This window comes from Eschrichtius robustus, chromosome 8 (genome assembly GCF_028021215.1).
Source record: "Eschrichtius robustus isolate mEscRob2 chromosome 8, mEscRob2.pri, whole genome shotgun sequence".
Taxonomy (NCBI): domain Eukaryota; kingdom Metazoa; phylum Chordata; class Mammalia; order Artiodactyla; family Eschrichtiidae; genus Eschrichtius; species Eschrichtius robustus.
The window spans coordinates 104,753,757-104,775,666 of NC_090831.1; the positions used below are offsets into that span (position 1 = coordinate 104,753,757).

The 21,910-nt window shown below is 34.8% G+C and overlaps 1 protein-coding gene across 1 annotated transcript in view; it reads right to left on the bottom strand.

The window, feature by feature from the left end:
• Nucleotides 1-21,910, bottom strand: part of GRM8 (glutamate metabotropic receptor 8) — a 778,703-nt gene that overhangs the window by 20,728 nt on the left and 736,065 nt on the right. The gene's annotated exons all lie outside the window — the stretch shown is intronic.

The following is a 21,910-nucleotide window of genomic DNA, read 5'->3' on the forward strand; positions in this document are numbered from 1 at the left end:
ACTAAATAGCACCCCTGTAAGTAACTTGCATTTAAAAGGGAATGACAAACTATTTAGAAATGAACCATCATGAGAACAATACCTGTGAAAACTGGTGGGTGCAACCTAAATGCTTGAAGGAAAATTTAAATCTAAAATGGCAATGTTAGGAAACAGCCAAGTCTCAAATTAACCATGAAACTACTCAAAGTAAAAAAAATTAAACTCAATAGATGTAGAAGAAAGGAAATATCTGAGATAAAAGAAGAAATGAATGAGACAGAAAGCTAAAGCCAGCAGATGTAACTAACAAAACCAAGTCACATTTGGTAATATTTGATTTAAAAAAGGAGATAAGACATGACTAATTAACATAGAAACTATAAAGAGGATATAAATATAGATACAAATTAGATTTTCAAATTATAAGAGCAAATTATGTATAACTTAATGTCACTAAATCTACACATCTAGAAAAAATGCATTATTGCCCAGGAAATAGATATAAGAGGTTAGAAAAAAAAATACTGGATAGACTGAGAACCTTGGGGGGAAAAAATCAGAAAGATAGTACCTGATTGACAGAAGAATGGTAACCCAGCACTGAGGAAAGAGCCAGTGTTGCTTGCACTATGCCGTTGGGTGAGGTGAGAATAAGGAAAGTGCCCACCCCAGTTCCCATTCTGTTCCCACCTCTCTCCTAGTGACATATTTACATCAGCACTTCTTTGGTGCTTTTGCTCTTGTTTTAGGTAGGGCCTAAGACCTTGGAAAGTTTACAGTCCCTTTCGGAATTAAGAGATTCAAGCGCTCATGAGATATACTGGCAGAAACAAATTTTCTCAGGTTCAATCTCCTCTAAATCTTCCGTCATGCCTCACTGCTATTTGAAAGGAAGAACGTGGCAAAGAGCCTCCTTCTCCCAAGTGCTGAAAAGGCTACAGTGGTGAAGCAGGATCTCCACTCACCCCCTTTATCTGTGCACTATCTCTGGGGAGCATGAATATTTATAATGAGTGACGGCTTTACTAAGATTAGCCCTAAGATAAGGTGAGTTGGGGAGGATATAAATGTAACTCTATCTGAAAGGGTGACAAATCCACATCCAACTCAGCCTCAAAGACTCATAACCCTCTCTGTGTTCCAGACCCTAATGAATAGCATCTTCTGTAATTTAGGGACCATGACTTCTCTGCCCCATCAATATTTTTACCTACTCTTGTCATGTACCTGCTTGGCAGTTTCTGGACTCATCACATCACCATTTCTGAGATAATCTATATAGGGACATCTTTGTTCCCAGGACTAGTGCTTCTAGAAAATACAGCTGAAGGTCAAGGTAGCCAGGTTTCTATAGATGAAAAGCCTGAGACCTAATATTGCTTTACTTCGTACAACTGTCCGCTACCATGTCTGATATTGACACATGGGTCTTCCTGGATGCCAGCTATGGCTGAAGCTTTCAGGAGAATTAAAATTTTACCTATGCATATGTTGACTTCCCCAGGTCATCATGCCTAGCCATGGTGAAGATGCTGCCCATATCAGACCAGTGATCTGCTACAGCAGTGTACTGATCACACATATTGGCACTCGTACCCGGTTCTAGTGCCCAGTTCTGTCACATTGGAGACCCAGTTCTATGTGGTAATGAGAGCTTTCAGGAAAAGACAGAATTATTTCAAATAGGTTCAAGACATTGAAACACCCACCAATCACAGACTAAAGAAGTCGTGGGTGTCACAACCAGTGAAAAGTAGAACGTGCTTTCAGCAGGTCACAGCTAAAAGTCCTTTTCTAACAGCTGTAAACTCTACCATGTGAAAGAGAGCTTGGCTGTTCTGCCATCTCACCTAAAGCTGAGAAACCTCATCCAGCTTTAGCAAAGGGACATACTCTGAATGAAGCATCTAGCAGCGATTTAAGATTACCACGGCTAGGCACCTGAAGAGGCTAAATGCAGAGAGTGAAGGTGAAGAACCTCTGTACAATCCTCTACGAGAAACCAACCCAAGGTCCCTCCCACAAAGTTTGATCCAGCCCCCAGGACCGTTTCTTGACATTCACACTATTGTCCTGGTAGTCCTGCAAAGGATACAAGTTCTCAGAACAAGAGACTTATGAAGCATAGGCTAGAACCAAGAAACTTTAAAGCATATTCTAGAGCCAAGAATCAATTAGAACTCTCCAGTATCTAACTCTCCTGGGATACTGAACCCAGAGCTTATTTTAGATTTCTCTCTTTCCAAAGAGCCTAGTGCCATAATAGGCTTCAATGATCAACTGGATGCAGATGACCCATTTTGACCTCACACAGGTCAACTGGACCACTGCGTGGGTCTTGAATGGCCTGACCTGTTGGTATGTACCTGAGTCTCCTGCTGGGGCCCATGTTGTTCTGTTGAGACTGCAGCCACTAGATTATTCCCGTAATTATCAGTCCGCTTCCAAAGCAATGCAGCTCTGACATTAAATATTCTTTTTTTAAACTGAATTATAGTTGATTTACAGTGTTGTGTTAGTTTCTGGTGTATAGAAAAGTGATTCGGTTATATATATAGATAGGTAGATTCTTTTTCATATTCTTTTCCATTATGGTTTATTACAGGATATTGAATATAGTTCCCTGTGCTATACAATAGGGCCTTGTTGTGTATCCATTCTATATATTTAGAGTGGTTGTAATTCCTATTCCACATTAAACTCCCCTGTATCCCCAACCTCTTCTCCCGGCCTCCACCCTGTGGTCTCAACTGAAACTTCACTCTTCCTAAAAGTATTATTTTCTCTCCAGTCTCTTAAGTGATGGTTGCTTTTATTCTCTGAATCCATATTCCTCAGGGATGGTAATAAAGATGGGGAATGGCCTACTCCCATTTGCTGCTTCTGGATCATTATAGGCTCATCTTTTTCCTCAGTGTCCTGACTTTTAAGCTGTCACAGCCTTCAGCTGCACATCCTCCCATATCCTTGTTGCTCGCTCTGCCATCATTTGCCCTCATGCATTGGACGTTCTGGTCCTGGCCCACAGTCTTGCTCTCTATCCCAAGCGATGTGGGTATTTTGGATGAATTCTGCATCCGTGTACACGATTGCTCCAGTCCCGATCTATCATTTCCTTAACCTCCTCATTTCCAATGATGTCCTTTACTCCATCTCAGCCACTCTCTTTCATGATCGCAGTGTGGATCTTAAATACTGTTTTCACTTCTTGTTCTAAATTCTGTAAAATACTTTTGGCTTAATATGTTATTTTTTTGGTAAGAGATTATTTACATTATCTCATATGTTCCTCTAAGCCATTCCACTTTTCACTTATAATAAACAGAGAGTTATGTTCACAGGCTTCAGTGACGTCAACGTTGTTGTTGCCCATGCACTCAAAAAGCTAAAATCGAGGAGGGATGTGTGTTTCTCATTTCACATAATGCATGTTTCCATATGGAAAGAGCTTACCAGGCAGACTGTTAAGGTACCAGAATTAATGTAAATGCATACAGGGATCTTTTGAAATAAAAGTCGTTATGACTTGTTCCAAGTATTTAAAAACTGGGGTTGTTAACTTTGAGCATACTTCACTGTGATAGAATGTCAACTCTCCCAAATGTGAAAATACAAGTATTAAATAGTATAACTTGTATTTTCCTAAATAATAAAAAAGTGAAGGCAGCTATTATCAAATAAAATGCATGCAGTTATAACAACAGCTGTTTTATACATTATAGTGTCAACATTTTTAATTAAACATTTTATATTCAGAAAACAACTTTTCATTCCTAGGTTTTTATGTTAATTACCAACATCACAACAACAATATTTACTACAGTTTTTATAGCAAAGGTCCTGTATCTAAATTAGATGATAGGTTAAATAGGCTTTTAATGGATGGCATAAAGACAATCGCCATATGTAATATTGTATGTATAAAATAATATCTCAAAGACCGCAAATCAATTTATAAACAGAATTTTAGAACATAAACCATTCTTAAGTTGGAGGACCATCTGGATGCTATTATTAAAACTTTTTTCCTAGGAGTAGGAGTAGAGAATTATGTGGATAAATTATTCCACTGGTAAATCTGATAGATTGAGCTCCAAGTATGTTCAAACTATTGATGCTTCAGTCTTCAGAATAATTACACCCAAGTGAAAACTTTAATTGCCATGGAGGAAATAGCACTGAGTACACTTTCTTTCTTTTTTTTTTTTTAACATCTTTATTAGAGTATAATTGCTTTACAGTGGTGTGTTAGTTTCTGCTTTATAACAAAGTGAGTCAGCTATACATATACATATATCCCCATATCTCCTCCCTCTTGCTTCTCCCTCCCACCCTCCCTATCCCACCCCTCTAGGTGGTCACAAAGCACCAAGCTGATCTCCCTGTGCTATGCGGCTGCTTCCCACTAGCTATCTATTTTACATTTGGTAGTGTATATATGTCCATGCCACTCTCTCACTTCGTCCCAGCTTACCCTTCCCCCTCCCCATGTCCTCAAGTCCATTCTCTACACTTTCTTTTAATGTTATGGAAAAAATAGTCCTGTACTTCTTTTTCTTTTACTATTTTTTACCAAGCAACTTTAGGAGCAAAGTTATAAATAAAACAGCTTTTCAAGGAGATTATGAGCAAAAAACAGACATTTTTAATTGGAAAAATGGGTGTGGCAGGGGTATGAAAATGGGTGCCCCTCCTTCCATTGCATGGAATTGTTTCTGGGGTGTGCCTGACTGGCCAGTCCACTCTGACTAGAATGAGTGTGGCCATTTGGATAGTCTTCAACTAATATAATGTGAACAAAAATGACCAATGTCAAAAAAAGTGTTTTACAAAATTTATTACAAGAAACTAAGAAATATTTCCCCTTGTTGTTGACTGGGTATTTATGATAATGAGGCTGATAAAGCTATAGGATACAAGAAATAGGGGTTCCTGAGTCACTACATGGAGGGGAGCGGCCAATCAGAAAGTCTCAGACTGTTGCTTGAGTGGGAAATAAAATTGTATACTCAGATCATATGCTTTGAATTATTTTTCTACAAATGGATTTGTATTGCACAATACAAATGTTCCTCTGCCCCTCTGACTGATGTGTGATGGCGGAGCAGGGTGAAGGATAATGTTTATGGCTATGGCAGAAAAACGAAGTTACTATATGCTCAGATAGATTGTAAGTATTGACCTGATTCACATCACTACCATGTTCTGACAAAGTGTCTAATCTGTCAAATATAATCTCAAGCCGTTAAATTTATTCCTAGGTTCAGTCACCTCGGTCTTTGGTTAGGGAAAGAAAGAATCAAGCTGGGTTTTCTATTACATTTTCAAGAAAGAATCATTTCAGGCACTTTATATAGGTTTCAGTACCTGAGGGAGTTTACAGGAAAGGAAGCCTATATAACTCAGCACTTACAAAAGGAAGCTGGGCTGTCAGATTAATAGTCTAAAATTCTAAAGTCAGCAATTTAGCACTTGTGCCTGATGTACAGCTTTCTCTTTTGACCTCTTTCCCTCAGATAGTTTATATCTGACACTGCCCCTAACCAACTTCTTTGTCACTGGAAACAACTATCTCTGAATACCTAAGAAAAAAAAATTAAACTACAGAATTATCCCTGAGAACTCTTCTTTCACATGGTAAACTTCTCCCAAAGTCTATTATTTCTTAATTTTTTCTTTTAATGTTTATACTTTGTTTCTACTGTAAAGACCTTCCCCTGTATCCTTTTCAATTCATGAATTTCTGTGGTATACTACATTATTGCCCTCGATTATTTACTCTGCCCTTCCTTATAATATGATTACACATCTTTGCCCATTGTTATATGATTTCCAGAACCACTTCTTGGGGAAGGGCTTTCTTCTCCATCCCATCCTTGCCAAGGTTCATCATGTGATATGTTTTAAACAATGAGTTGTCAACAGAAATAATGTATACCACGCCTAAGCAGAAGCATTAAGCATCATTGAGTGATTAGTCCTTGCTCTTTCTCTTGGCCAGGAGAATAGTATCTTTCAGATGGAGGCCGTCCATCAGCAATGCAACTGTAATCCCTGACATGTAATACAGGCAAAAAATAAAGCATTGTTGTTTTGGCAAGCCACTGATTTTTATGTTGCTTATTACAGCAGCACACGTTAGTAAAAGCTGACTAATATATTATGGAGACTCAATTTTATGAAACTGAAAGGCCATTCTATTGAGGGAGTCAGAAACCAATGCTGAATGCTTGACTTTGTCACCCCTGGATATGGTAATATATTAACTTCTATGAGTCCCTTCCTCTCATATGGAAAACAGGAACAATTTTTTCCTGACCTGATAAACTAACAAACAGGGTTGACTGTGAATAATGTATAAAAAAGTGTTTTGAGAGTACCGTTGGGTGTTAATATTATTCAGGATTGATATCTTCCCTCAGGTATTTCTGCCTCCAGCTTGTCTGTCAAATATAAGGTGTTTGTTTGGGGACATCTTGCTTTCATGAAGTGTTGATAATGGGCAAGAAGAATGAAACAACACAACCAAGCCAAAGAGGTAATTAGAGAAAAAGATTTGGTCATACAGCCGAGACTATGATCCAGCTAGGAACTCAGAAAACCCTAGACAAGGTGGGGAAAGTAAGACTTTCCTGCCATAGAGACTGGAGAAAACAAAAAAGACTGAGTACTAGAAGGGAGGAAACTTCCAAAAAACCTAAGATAATAAATAAAGTATATCTTTACAATAGTGTTTACTATGTACCAGGATCTTTGTAAGCACTTTACAGGCCTTCTCACTTTATATGAATTCACACAACTCTTTAGGGTAGTACTATGTTTATCCCCACTTTATAGATAAAGAAATGACGCACAGAAATGTTAGGGCACTTGCCCAAGGTCAGAGGGCTAGTGAGTGGCACAGCTGGAATTCCAAACCAGGTAATCTGGCTTCAGAGTCTGTGTACTTCCCTTTAACCAGATTCGTGATTCCATGACTCTAAAAAGGAAAGAGTGCAAAGTTCCACAAATTTTGAAAAAAACATTGAACTCAAGGGAAGAATATGAAAGAAGATGGATAATTAATTAAAGTAAGTCTACCCATTCCTTGCTAAGAAAACTTATTGCCATCGATGCTTAAAATATGAGGGAAAGTAGAAAATTTTAGTGAACCTGTTTATTGTTATTCAAGCCAGAAATGTCTCATTAGCAAAAATATTCTATTTAAAATAAATAAAAAATCAGATATTTTGGACAAAGATTTATTCACAAAGATGTTCATTAGAAATTACTTATTAAAAATTAAAATTTAGCATAGCCCAGTGACCAAAAATATAATGAATACAGAAATCACGGCACAGCCATGATTGATATTTATGAAGAAATTTTAATGACATGGGAAACAATATAATTTAAAGAATAATATATGTTGAGACAGAACTATATCTATACTATGATCTCTAAGGCCAAAGTTAGAAGGAAATAAACTAAAACATTAACCCTGATTGTTCATATGAGGAGGAATCATGAGTGATGTTTATTTCTTTCTGGTTTTTTGGTCTACATTTAAAAAATTTTCTAAAATGTGTACAAATTACTTTTATAAAATGAAAAAAAATAGTGGAACTTAATCAAAGGAGACACAGTCTTCCTTTTATAGATGCGTGAATGTATGTGTGTGTGTCATTAAAAACAAACCAACAACTAATGAAAGGATAGAAATGAGATCAATGAGATAAGAAGTGAGATGAAGTGAAGTGAACTAAGCAAACCATATTCACTCATTATCCCTTATTAACCAAATTTAGAGAAATATGAAGGATTTGTGTGACTCTTTGAACATGACAAAGAATGAAACAAATTGCCGTCATAGAGAATTACTCCTGTCTTTGATAGAGGAATTATCTTAATGAATTATAAAACAAATTTTTTAAATCCATATTTTTAACTTAGGAATATACTAATTGAATAACTCTGCAAATATATACCATAGACATATGTATTTATTTATTTACTGTTAATTTTGCAATCCATTTGAATGCTAGTTTGCATTTACCAATATATTTCTACAAGGTCAACAAAAATTTCTTTATAAAATGTATCTTACTTCAAAAGAACTATACATTATAAGCATTCAGTCCATTAATAAGTATATAATCTATTTTACATGCTTATTTACATTTACTGCAAGACTAGGCAATATGAACTCAGGCGTTCAGCAATGCCCAATTGTTGATGAATTTTGCTGAGCCACAAGATATACAATTTGTTACCAAATATTTTCCTTTTATTTTAGGAAATTATAATCTTTCCATGAGACTAATCTCTATTGTGGAACATTAACTCATTTTTAGCAAAAACATTCAGTTGGTACATTTTATATAATAAATTGTATAATTGTATATTATTTTAAATGAATACATGTTTTCTGTAATTAGAATAGTGTGAATATTAAGTGTTTGACCATGGACAGTTAAAAGTACCTCTTAGATATTTTCCAGATTTATTAATCTAATTTTAATAGCCACCTGATTTCAATTCTGTTGACAACATATATTAAAATAATATCCTGATGTTACATATTTAGATTTTTGTTTCTAATTTGGTGACATATTATCTAAAATTAAACTCTACTCTCCATCCTTACTTCAAAGCCTGAACTTTTAGCCCCTCATAACCTCCTGCTTACTGTATACCTTACACTTCCTCAACATATTTATGGATATCTTTTCTCAGGTATTTTTACTTCAAATATAACATTTCTTTAGAATTATTCTTGGAATGGATTTATTTAGTCCAAAATATTTATGGATTGTATTAGGATTCAACCAGAGAAACGGAACCAACTCCTAAGATACAGGTAAATAGATGATAGCTAGCTAGATGGATAGCCTTCAGTATTCTTGGTCCTTTACAATTCCATATCAATTTTCATACAAATACACCAATACACCTACATTCATACACACACACACATACACACACATACTCACCCCTACCGGGATTTTGATTGGGATTGCATTAATGTATAGATCAATTTGGGCATGTGATATCTTTACAAAATCGAGTCTTTCCATCCAGGAATGTTTTATATATTTCCATTTATCTAGGTCCTCTTTAATATATTTCTATATTATTTTGTTGTTTCAGTGTAGAGGTCACGTATTTATTTTGTCAGATTTATTTCTAGGTATTTAATGTTTATGTTATTATAAACGGTTTATTTTTAAAATTTCATTTTATATTTATTCATTGCTTCTATATAGAAATACAATTAATTTTATATTTTGATCTTGTATACAGTGACGTTGTTAAATTTACTTATTAATTCTAGTATCTGTAGTTTCTTTTGGAATACCTATGTCATCTGCAAATAATAGGGTTTTTCTCTTTCTTTCTAAACATTATGCCTTTTATTTGTCTTTCTTCTTATCTTGCACTGGATAGGAACACCAGTACCATAGTTAATAACAGCAATAGTGGGCACTCTTGTTGTTTTCCCAAATTCAGAGAAATAATTTTCAATAATTCAACATTAAGTATATATTTGCTGCCTTTTCTGAACTACTCATTATCAGATTATGGTAGTTCTTTTCTATTCTTAGTTTGATAATAATGTTTTTTAAGTTATAAATGGATATTGATTTTAATGAATTTCAGTTAATTTAAGAATTGGCATTTTTGTACTTTTTCTTCCTGTCTACACAATACATACTTCATTTATTCAAATCTTGTTTTCAATCTTTCAATGAAGTCCTGTAGTTTTCTTAAAATAGGTACTATGCTTTCTTCTTAGAATTATTCTTGGGATTTTAAGGTCCCATTATAAATAGGGTATTTTTTATTCATTACATTTTCTAATTGGTTATTGTTAGGATACAAGAAAAATTGATTTTATTTTTCTATTCATAATGTGTCTGGTCATTGTATCGTGCTCTGAAATTTCTTCTTATTAACATAAGATGCATTTATTTGATATCTTTTGATATTCTAGGGATATGATAGGATGGTTGGGAAAAAAGATACTTGTCCTCTTGCTTGTCAAGAACTAGAACTTTTAATCCTGTTTGATGTCTAATTGCATTACCCTAAATTTCTGGAAAAATTATAAATAAAATGGATGTGTATTCCTTATTTTGTTGCTGATTTTGTAAAGAATGCCTCTAGAATCTCATCATTATGAATAATTCTAATTCTTTGTTTTAGATACATATGCTTCATTATAAAATGGGAGCATTTCTCTATTATTAGTTTTCTCAAAGACTTTTTTTTCTTTTAAAACAGAAAAGATATTGAAAGTTTCATGGATTTTTTTCATAATCCATTAAGAGGATCGAAAGGCTTTTATGATTTGACCAATTAATTGAATATTCTGGTATACTTATTATCTTCTCATTTTGAAAGTGTTTTAATGTTCTGTTGAATAGTTGCTCCCTGTATTTTATTTGCTCTCATATACCTATATTCATAAGAATAGTTAGTCTAGCACCTTTTAAAAAACATGTACATTCTTAATAACATATTGCCTTACAATAACTGACATCTTAGGAATTACTAAATGTTCTTTAAAAATAAAAACACTTAGTGTTTAAGGACAGGAGAGAAACAATATGAAAGTATATTCTATAACTAAACTAAAATGTGTTCCAAAATTTAAAAATAATCCATTTTTCTTATCATAAATTTCCATTGCATATAAATGGTCACACAAAGAAAAGACTTATTAAAAACATCAAAGAATAGTTTTGATACTTAATAAATGTCTTCCATTTACCATTCTCAAACATATCCATGTGGAATATGTTCCCATGAAAAAACATTGTCATTTCCTAGCCATACCAACTTTGGCAAATGATTTAATAATATCAAACTTCAATTTCCACATCTATCAAACTGTTATAACAATGCTACCTCTAATTGCCTGACTAGATAGCTATGAAAACAAAATGAGATAATGCATGTGAACTTGCTTCATAAACCATAAAAAGTGTTGTAGGACATTTCAGATATGTGGGGTTGACCATAAAATTTCAATATCTGCCCCTGTCACTTGCCTACAATCAAAGAGAGACAACCGATACAAATAAAATTAAAATGCCAAATAATAAGAGAAAGGACAATGTATCATTCATATAATATTGGAGATTTATCAGACTGATTATTTCTCTCTCTATGCCAGGATTCTTGCTGATATCACCATCTACGTTGATGATCCATCCCATTCCATGGCCTCTCAATTTCTTGCATTCTTCACTTGCAGTAATCATGCCCTGCATCTCAGTTGTTTTAACAATAACTGCACACCTACCAAAGAAGTCTCAACTTCAAGCATCCTAAGCTCTGTCTGATAAGTCTACTCTTTTAAGCCTATTCCTTTCAGTACCAATGTCAACAATTCTTCAACCTTACAATTTCCTCCAAAACACCAGTGCTTAAGTCCTCTCTTACTCCTCTCTTCCTTCCTTACCTGTCTTAGATTTCACTGTCTATCATTAAGAGCATTGCTTTGAAAATATCCTCTACTTCCCTGTTCCTCTCTCCTGTCACTGCTTGTGTTCAGAAAATATAATTCCAACTCGGTTTAAGTATAAGTCACTGCTGCTTCTATGTCTGTACCAATTGGAAAGTTAAGAGTGAGCTTGTTGTAAATTAGCCTCATTTTAAATTGTTAATAATTAACAGCTGGGCCTCAGTTAGCCTTCAATTCTATTAGATTGTCCTCCTCAATTCACTATCCCATTCTTCAAAAACATGACTAATTCACATCTCTTTCCTCAAAACTGCAATACCCATTCCTCTCCTCACTTTCTTTTGATAACTAGCTTTTGTCTATTTTTTTTTTTTTTTTTTTGGCCATGTTGCATGGCATGCAGGATCTTAGTTCCCCAACCAGGGATCGATCCTGTGCCCCCTGCAGTGGAAGCGCGGAGTGTGAACCTCTGGCCCGCCAGGGAGTTCCCTGACAACTAGTTCTTATTTCACTGAGAAAACAGAAAAGACAATTAGAGAACTTCCACACACTTCTGTACCACTTTGAGTAACCTACTGGCTTCTATAATAATCATTTCTGTCTTTTCTCTGGTTACTAAGGCCAGCTCACCACTTGTACACAAAATTCCATCTCTTTCTCCCCTTTCAGCACTTCTGATGATTTCCCCTCTCTCGCCTACATTATCAATTTTCCCACTTCTACTGGATTATTCTTATAATAGAAACAGGCGCTCATATCCCATTTTATGACACTCCTTCTGTAATTCCCTCATTTCCAAACATTAAAAAATACTTGTTTTCGTCATTTTACAGTAAAATTCAGTGCAATTGTTGTCTCCATTTGCTGAATCCACTTGCCTTCCACTCAGTCTCTCCTGAACTCACTCCAATCAGGCTTTATGAAAATTGTTTTTGCAAGTTTACCTCCATGTTGCCAAATCCAAATGACCCTTTCTCACTTTTATCTTGATTTATCTCTCAGCAACATTTGACACATTTAATGAGCCCAATCAGTTTCAGCTGCTGTCCTAGGACAATTTGGAATATTCTATTTTCCACGTTCTAACGGGAAATGTAGACCTCCAACTAAACAGAATTTGTAAAGGAGATGTTCAAAAATTGTATATATTTTTAATACTTAGATGACCACCCATCTTCATTCTCAAAATAAGTTTGAAGAGGTCGAGAGATGGACCAGAGGTTGGATAGACAATTTTCTTCGAGAATTGTCTTCCAGTTGTATAGCTTTGTCCCTGCTGGCCTGCTAGGGGAGAGTTCCTACACCTCCTGTAAGACTAGTGTAAGAGATGACACAGAAAAATTGTTACATTTCCCTTGCAATTTGAGAGACATAGAAGAGTGATGCCTGACTGACACCTAATGGGCAAAAGCCTGACTGAAGGTCTTTGACACCAGAGAAAACACTTAGAATTAAAGAAGTTATTAATTCCCACCAGAAGAAGTGAAGAATACATTTTTTTTTTTTTTTTTTGGTGAGCCAGATGTGGGCAAAGAGAGAAAGAAGAAATAAGAGAGAGAAGGCAAGTTGCTCTGAAATCTCCTTAAAGGTATTTTATCCTAAAGGGAAAAGGGAAGAAATGGGACTCCAAGAGAAAGTCTCCCACAGAGGACACCTGCCCACAGGTAAGCGCCTACCAAGTAGTTATGGTAGTTGGCTGAAGAGGCAACTCTCATGACATAAAGTCAGGATGAGATGTTTCTAGTGATGGGGAACTCTGAAGATCCCACATAAATGCCCAATGAGAAATGAGTCAACTCAGAGTAGGAACAGCAGCTCATAACAGTACCAGCCAGGTAAGACCTCTCCTGCCCTCTCACCTCTCCTCCCTCCCATCCAATAACTTTTGGACCTGTGAGGTATCAGAAACCATGAGGCACCAAAAACAACCTGCGAGGGTGTGGGGAAGGAACTACGTTTGTTTTAAGTATTCTCAGTGATGGTATCAATCACTAAAATACCCATTGAAAATTACTGTTTTTCTCCATTATCATACTCGAGTTGCATGTAGCTGTAAGAGCATGAACTCAGAGGAGACATGTAAATATCTGAATAATTAACTAAGTGGAGGAGAAACGACAGCTCTTCCTTAAAGAAGAATTCCAGTTAATAAATGGAGAAGGAATGAAGGAAATAGAAAATCATCTTTAGAATGTCACAGCAGTAATTGCTGCAGGCAACATTCAGTTGTGAATGCTAAATATTTATTTGGGGGAGATACTTTGAGACTATGCAAATACATGTTTAAGAAAACTAAGAAAAGCATCTCTTCCAAATAAAGATTTATTAATTACAGTGGGAAAAAATGGAAACTTTATAGTGGGGAAACCCAGAAGAAAACTCCTTAATCAAATTATCAAGGTTATTAATTCACTAGTAATAAGACATATTACTACACATCTCTACATATTACATAAGATATAATATCCCTGATATGATGCAATGATAAGGGCATATTACCTGTGTTAATTTCTTTCCAGTGATGCATAAATTTAATATAGCCAAGAGAAAAGTAAGGGATATTTTACATAATATCTACAAGTGCTACAAGTAACTGACAAGTACTGTTCAACATTCTCAATGTCCTTAAAGTTGAAGAAAGCCTGAGGAAGTATCACAGATTTAAAGGGAACCCTTGTACACTGTTGGTGGGAATGTAAATTGGTGCAGCCACTGTGGAAAACAGTATGAAGGTTCCTCAAAAAACTAAAAATAGAACTATCATATGATCCAGCAATTCTCCTCCTGGGTGTATATCTGAAAGAAATGAAAACACTAATTCAAAAAGATACATGTACCGCAACGTTCACTGAAGCATTATTTACAATAGCCAAGATACAGAAGAAACCTGTATCCATCAATGGACAAATGGATAAAGAAGATGTGGTATGTATATACAATGGAATACTACTCAGCCATAAAAGAGGATGAAATTGTGCCATTTGCAACAACATGGATGGACTTGGAGGGTATTATGCTTAGTGAAATAAGTCAGAGAAAAACAAATACTGTATGATATCACTTATATGTGGAATCTAAAAAATAAAACAAACTAGTGAATATAACAAAAAAGAAGCAAAGATATAGAGAACAAACTAGTGTTACCAGTGGAGAGAGGGAAGTGGGGTAGGTCAACATAGGAGTATTGGATTAAGAGGTACAAACTACTATGTATAAAATAAGCTATCAATACATTATACAGTACAAGGAATATAGCTAATATTTTATAACAACTGTAAATAGAATATAACTTTTAAAAATTGTGAATCACTAATGTTGTACATTTGAAACCTATGTAATATTGTAAATCAACTATACCTCAATAAAAATTTTCTTTTAAAAATTTAAAAAGGGATTAAGGAAGCATGACAGCTAAAGGCAAAGTGGGATCCTGGATTAGCTATTGGGTACAAAAATAGATATTAGTGGAAACGGTTGAGATCTGAATAAAGTTGGTAGCTTACTTAGTATGTTAATTTAATTATGTTAATTTATTAGTTTCAATAACTTTATCATAATTATATAAGATGTTAACATTAGGAGAAGTTAGGGGAAGGGCATATGGGAACTCTCTGAGCTACTTTTAGAACTCTTCTGTAAGTCTAAAATTATTTCAAATTAAAACATTGGGGGAAAAACAAACAAACAAACAAAAACCAAACAACCTGATTCAAAAATGGGCAAAGGACTTGTATGAACAGTTTTCCAAAGAAGACATGCAAATGGTCAATAAGCACGTGAAAATATGCTTACCATCACTAATCATTAGGGAAATGCAAATCAAAACCAGAATGAGATACCACCTCATACCCATTAGAATGGCTACTATCAAGACAACAGAAAATAACACGTGTTAGCAAGGATGTAGAAAAATTGATTGTACACTGTTGGTGGGAAATGTTAAATGTTATAGCTGATGTGGAAAACAGAATAGGAATTCCTCAAAAAATTAAAAATAGAATTACAATATAATTGACCAATTCCACTTCTGGGTATATACCCCAAAGAATTGAAAGTAAAACTCAAAGTGACATTTGTACATCCATGTACATAGCAGCCTTATTCACATTAGCTAAAACACGGCAGCAGCCCAGGTGCCCATCAATAGATGAATGGATATGCAAAATGTGGTATATTCATACGATGGAATATTATCCAGCATTAAAAAGGAAGGGAGTTCTGATATAAGCTACAACATTGATGAAAGTTAGGACATTATGCTAAGAGAAATCAGCCAGTCACAAAAATATAAATATTATGATTCCACTTATATGAGGTACTTAGAGTAGTCAAAGTCATAGCAACAGAAAGTACAGTCATGATTGCTGGGGACTGGAGGGGAGATGGTGGAATGGGGAGTTATTGTTTAATGGGTAGAGAGTTTTAGTTTTGCAAGATGAAAAGAGCTCTGGAGATGGATGGTGGTGATGGTTGCACAACAATACAAATATACTTAATATCACTGAACTATACTCTTAAAATGATTAAAATGATAAATTTTACATTATGTGCATTTTATCACAGTAAGAAATATTTTTTCAAAGTTAGGGGAGAAAAACATGACTAAAGGCAGGTATTTGTGAGATGGCAATTGTGTTTAGGAGTTTAATCTCAGAATAGAGGATTTTGGCAACTTCTATAAAAGTTTTGTATGGCAATTAATCTCAAGACTTTTTGCTTTTCAAATTTTTGGACAGGGGCTCACTGTAAGAAAAATGTTTATATTTGATCTGGGATGTATAATATATACATATAACTACAATTAAAATTTCATGAAACAGAACTTACCCTTAGCACCTACTACACACTGTTTTACATTCTATTCCTGCCCTCTCTTTCCCCTTCCTTCCTTCCTCCCTCCCTCCCTTGGTTTCTCTCTCTCTGTCTCTCTCAGTCTCTCTGTCTCTCTCTGTCTCTGTTTCTCTTTCTGTCTCTGTCTCTCTCTCTTTCCTTCTTTCTTTCTCTCAATGCTGGTCATGACTCAATAAAGAGATTCTGTGATCCACTGAAAGGATTACAACAACCGCTAATGCGACCCTATCCAAAAGCTGAAAAACAAAATTTGGTCCAGAGCGATAATGACAGTTCATTATCTGTTTATCAAATTTTCATTTTTCCAAAACCCTTTCATCCATACTTGAGCATCAGCCACCACAATTTGTATCTCAGGTACTTTGGAGGAGTGTTCTGCCTCAACTATAATTACCCTATCAGAAGGCCTCCATTTATAAAGCATTTAATTACTTAGTGCTTATGACAAAAATGTCACTACTGTTCAAGTACTTGATGGAGAAAAATATTAAGCGAAGTGCACTTGTTTTGAAGATAATTTCATTTAACATCTCCAAAGCAGGGCGTAATTAAGTTATTCTGTCATACAAAATGATGGAGGCTTTAAATAAGTAACAGCCGGTTACCCCAATGATGGAGCAACTGCAGGGCAGCCCTTGGCAAGAAAGCTGTGCAAACTCAACGGAGGCAGTATGCTAATAGACCTACATTAGGACTAAGGAAGTAGCTGAAATGGAAGGACACCTGGAAAAGCAATCAGACAAGTCCCTGTAGCTCAGAACATGCATGTCAATAGAACTCATGTGTAGAAATATTAGTAATAAGTTCTTATCTATCATTACTGTACTCAGATGGGTGTCTTATATCCAGATACATTTAAAGTTGGTCATTGCAAGGCAATGAGCGCATTTGTTAAAAAGTGTCCTCATTTTTAAATGTAACTACTATTTAAAGACCATATTCAATCCAAAAAAGAAATTAAATATAATTTATTCATTACTTTAATATTAGAATTTTAAAAATGTTATGATAACCTTATTCCAAACCAATCTGATTTTTATTTCTTTGAAAACTCTTGCACAGATTTTTATGAAACCATATTTGCAACAATGACCTTAAAAAGTTAGAGTCGTCCTTCATAAAACAAATGTGATTAAATAATCACCTCCATTTTAGGAAAGATGAGTAAAGCTGCAGTTGCATGGACCTACTGCTAAATTTTTTTTTCACAACTTATTACTGTCATTTGATCTGTGTGTCAATAAGGAGAAAAAAATGAGCTTGATTTATGTACTTGTTTATTTGTTTGTTTATCAGAATTTTTCTTAAGTTCTATCGCTGACCTTTTTGACTTGAAATCATTTTGAAAGCAGTTACCAGATTAACGCTCCTAATTAGTATTTTTATTATATAACTTATTAAATAAGAATTTACAGTACTATGATTTATTAAGCAAGAATTATTAAGCAAGCAAATTTAAATAAACAAGCATTTTTAAGTGACAACCATGCATTAATTAGGTCCAAGGTCTCTATCCTCAAGAAGCTAACTAGTCATGAGATAAAACAGATCCAGAAACAAGAAATATCACAATAATATGCTGAATGCTTATGTTGAGATATAGGGGCATAAAGAATCAGCACAAGACCCAGACTGGGAGTTCAGTTACAGTTTTCCTGAGGGAGATGTGCCCAATCAAGGTCTTGATAGAAAAGTCATATATAGGCAGAAAAAAAAATATGCATGGTTTCCAGTCAAGGGAAACAGCAGGAGCAGAGGCATGAGCGTGTAACACAGCATGACACGGCGTGTTTTATCCCCATGAGTAATGGTAATATGTAAAATGGTGAGTGGTGTCTGGGGAAGGAAAACTAAAGAATTTTCATATAGGCCTTCATATGAAATGTTGAAGAATGTTAAAGAGCTTGGTCTTTAGGGAGCTTTAAAAAGGAGTTAGAAACAGAGCTTTATATTGGAGTGTAAAGGCTGTAAGGGAGACAAAATTGAAGACTCAAAAATCTTCTGTGATTACGCTTCTGCCAACGTAGCAGATCTCACCCTTTTTGGTCTTAACACCTCCTAAAAATTTTACAGATTACTGAGGATACCTAAGTACTTTTGTTTATGTGGGTTATATCTATCAATATTTATAATGTTTGAAATTAAAATAGAAATTTTAAAACTATCTATTTATGAATTCATTTTAAACAAAGATTTAACAAGATTTAGCCCAGTATTTGTTTTAAAAGTAACACATTTAAAAAACATATTTATTCATTTTAAATTTATTTAAAATATAATAACTATTTATTTATTTAAAATATTATTAAGCAGTGACAGGGTTTTTTTTTTTTTTGCAAGTATTTTTAATTCTTGGCTTAATACAACTGGGTTCTTTTATTTTCTTCTATATTCAATTTATGGTCCTATGTTGTGTTGGTTAAAGTGTATAAAGAAAACAGCCTCATGCACTAATATAGTTGGAAAATGAGGTGTATTCTAATAACCTTTTCAGATAATTATAGATATTTTTCTTTGATACTACCCTATTACTTTACTGTAGTAGTTTCTTAAAGATTAGTGGTAATGTGGAAACCAAAGAAATATCACTGAACTTCCATTGCTACTACATTAAAATCCATTGGTCTATTTTGCATTCTGAATGAATCTTTCATCCATTCATGATCTTGTAACATGATGTATTTATCAGCGGGTAAATAGTGGTTCACTAAGCTATACAAGCCTTTCACGTTGACACATTTCATTATACAATATTAAAATTTACATTTCTTAATATCACCATTGGTCTCATCAGCTAAGTCTTTAAGAAATGAAAATCTATGAAGCTCACATTCATAGTATAAGTTTTCTAAAAGTCTGCTTTTTTGCTTGAAAGCTAAAACTTTATCATTGGCAACAAATATTGTCAGTTGTTCTCCTTGAAGTGACAAGCTCATTCCAGCCATTTCAAGGAAATATCTGCCGTATACTTAAGTTTGCATAACCATAATTTTTCTGTCAGTCAGCCCTTGAAGGAAAAAGCGTAATGCATAAGAAAAGCAGCTAGTTCAGGTTCCCACTCAATGTCATGAGAGCTTTTCCTTGAGACAACAATCATACTTTGGTAAGAATTAGAAGTGCTCTTATTTCATCATCTAGAAACCTGGTAGACTGAGATTCAATAAAATTAATAATTCTGACTGCTTCATCAATAGCTCTCAACTGAAACTGTATATTTTCCTTTTTTTCCTAAATGTAAGTGCATGGTGGTGAAGAATACAATGACCAATAACACAGTTTTGGTGTGGGTGTCTTGATTCATGTTAAGATGCTAGCAGTTGTAACAAGCACTTTTGTACCAACTGTACAGATACCAATCCAAAATTTTAAAACATGGTATCTTAGTATTATTATGAAAATAGTTTTTATGTCACAGACACCTAAAATGTTTTGGGGGAATCCCCAAATGTCTTCAGGCCACGTTTTGGAAAATGCAATGCTAAAGCCTCAAATCCAAATTCCTATGGCTAAAATCCATACATAATCTGGTTCCACTCTACTGTTGAATTGAACCAATTTTACCATTTTGAAAAACAACTCTTTTCGTCACCTCCTAATTTCATGTATTTTTCCAGTCTTCATCATATATAAACCCTTCCTTCTTTCAAGATCTAGCCCATTTCATTTCTATCTATCTCACATGTTTCTATAGTATCGGATTAGGCACACGATTATAGGCTGTGATGGATAATTTTATGTCAACTTTACTGTGCTAAAGAATGCCCAGATCACTGTTAAAACAGTATTTCTGAGTATGTCTGTGAGAGTATATCCAGAAGAGATTAGTATTGGAATCAATAGACCTCACGAGTAAAGGAGATCGCCTTCACCAATGCTGGTTAGCATCATGCAATCCGTCGAGGGGCTGGAGAGAACACAAAGGCAGAGGAAGGATGAATTTGTTCTTTGTTTGTGCCGGTACCTCCATCTTCTCCTGTCCTTGGACATCAGCACGCTTAGTTCCCGGGCCTTCAGATTCAGACTAGGACTTATACCATCCCATCCCCCCACCCCAACCCATTCTCAGGCCTTCAGACTAGGACTGGGCCTTTAGACTGAATTACACCACTGGCTTTCTTGGTTCTCCAGCCTGTAGATGGCAGATCATGGGACTTCTCGGCCTCCATAACTGGGTTAGCCAATTCCTATCATAAATCTCTCCTATCTATCTATTATCTATCTATCTATCTATCTGTCTATCATCTATCTCCTATTGGTTCTATTTCTCTGGATAACCCTGACTAATACATATGCTATTTTTTTTTCTTGGGGATTTAGAATTATATCTCAAAGTAGACTGTAAAATCTCCAACGTGAGTACTGTCTTATAGTTTGTCTGACTATAGTACTTTGCAGAGAGTTGAGCATATAATAACAATGATATTAATAATATCTTGAATTTTATAAATCAGTCTTTTTAGAGTATGTCACAAATACACATGTGCCTCTGTATATGTAAATATTTTTATATAGAAAACATTTTAAAATTATTTTTGTAATATCTTCTATTTTAGGTAATCAATAATAAAGATATACTTAATATGGAACATCAATTTATGAAGTAATGTAAAACTCATAGTATACAAATATTATGATAATGTAGCTATGTATAGCGGGAAAAAAGCTGGACTAGTAGAAAGAAAATCTACATTTAAGTGTCCACACAGTATGGACTTAGAAAACCATATGGACTTAGAGTAGCCACAAACCTTGAGTCCCAGTGTCTACAAAATATCTATAACAGTGAAATTCTCCCCCTTACTGTGATATTTAAATGAGAAACTTTATGAGAAGGTGTTCTTTTGGTAAACAAAGTAGTATTCAAATGCAATCTTTTGATGTCAGTATTACCCTGAGACTTGCACATTTATTGCAAACCAGTATCAGTTATAAGATGACTAGATGCACAGCACAACCATTAGGAGGACATAAGACCCATAAATGACACATCTTTGAGAATTAAATCCACAATACTCCGCTTAGAGGATGACTTGAATATTAGTTGAGTACTAGGTTTGTACACATCTCATATGTAACCCATACAAAGCAAAGAAGCCTTATGGTCCAGTATCAACAGTTTAACTTTGAAAGCCTTGAAGAATAATAAGGCTCTGAAAAGAAGATATAAATGTATATTTGTATCTGCATCACTACAAAGAAAGACTTCATAAAAAACTTTAGAATTCTCTTTCTCCCTTTATAGTTTTACCCTCATCTTCTGCAACCCTTGTCTCTCTGGAAGTTACCCTTGACAGCATGCCGTGTCCTAGTCAATTACTTTCTCCTCCTACCCAGATTCTCTAATGTGACCACCCCCTTCACTTCAGCCAGACCCCTGATAAGAGCACTTTTCTCCCATGCTGAGTACTAGACTCTTGCAAATGGTAGCAGTGTTCTGCTGAATAGAGGCTTCCATCTTGTACATAAAATCCTGAAGCCTTAACAATGGAAAGTCAAGCCTCAGAGAGCTTTTGCAGTCAATAATCACAGCACCTTGACCAAAAAGGGTGTAAGTTGTGACATTTCTTAACATGAAGTTGGAAAAGTAAATCCTTACAGAATAGGAACTATGCCAGTGGACAAATGTTC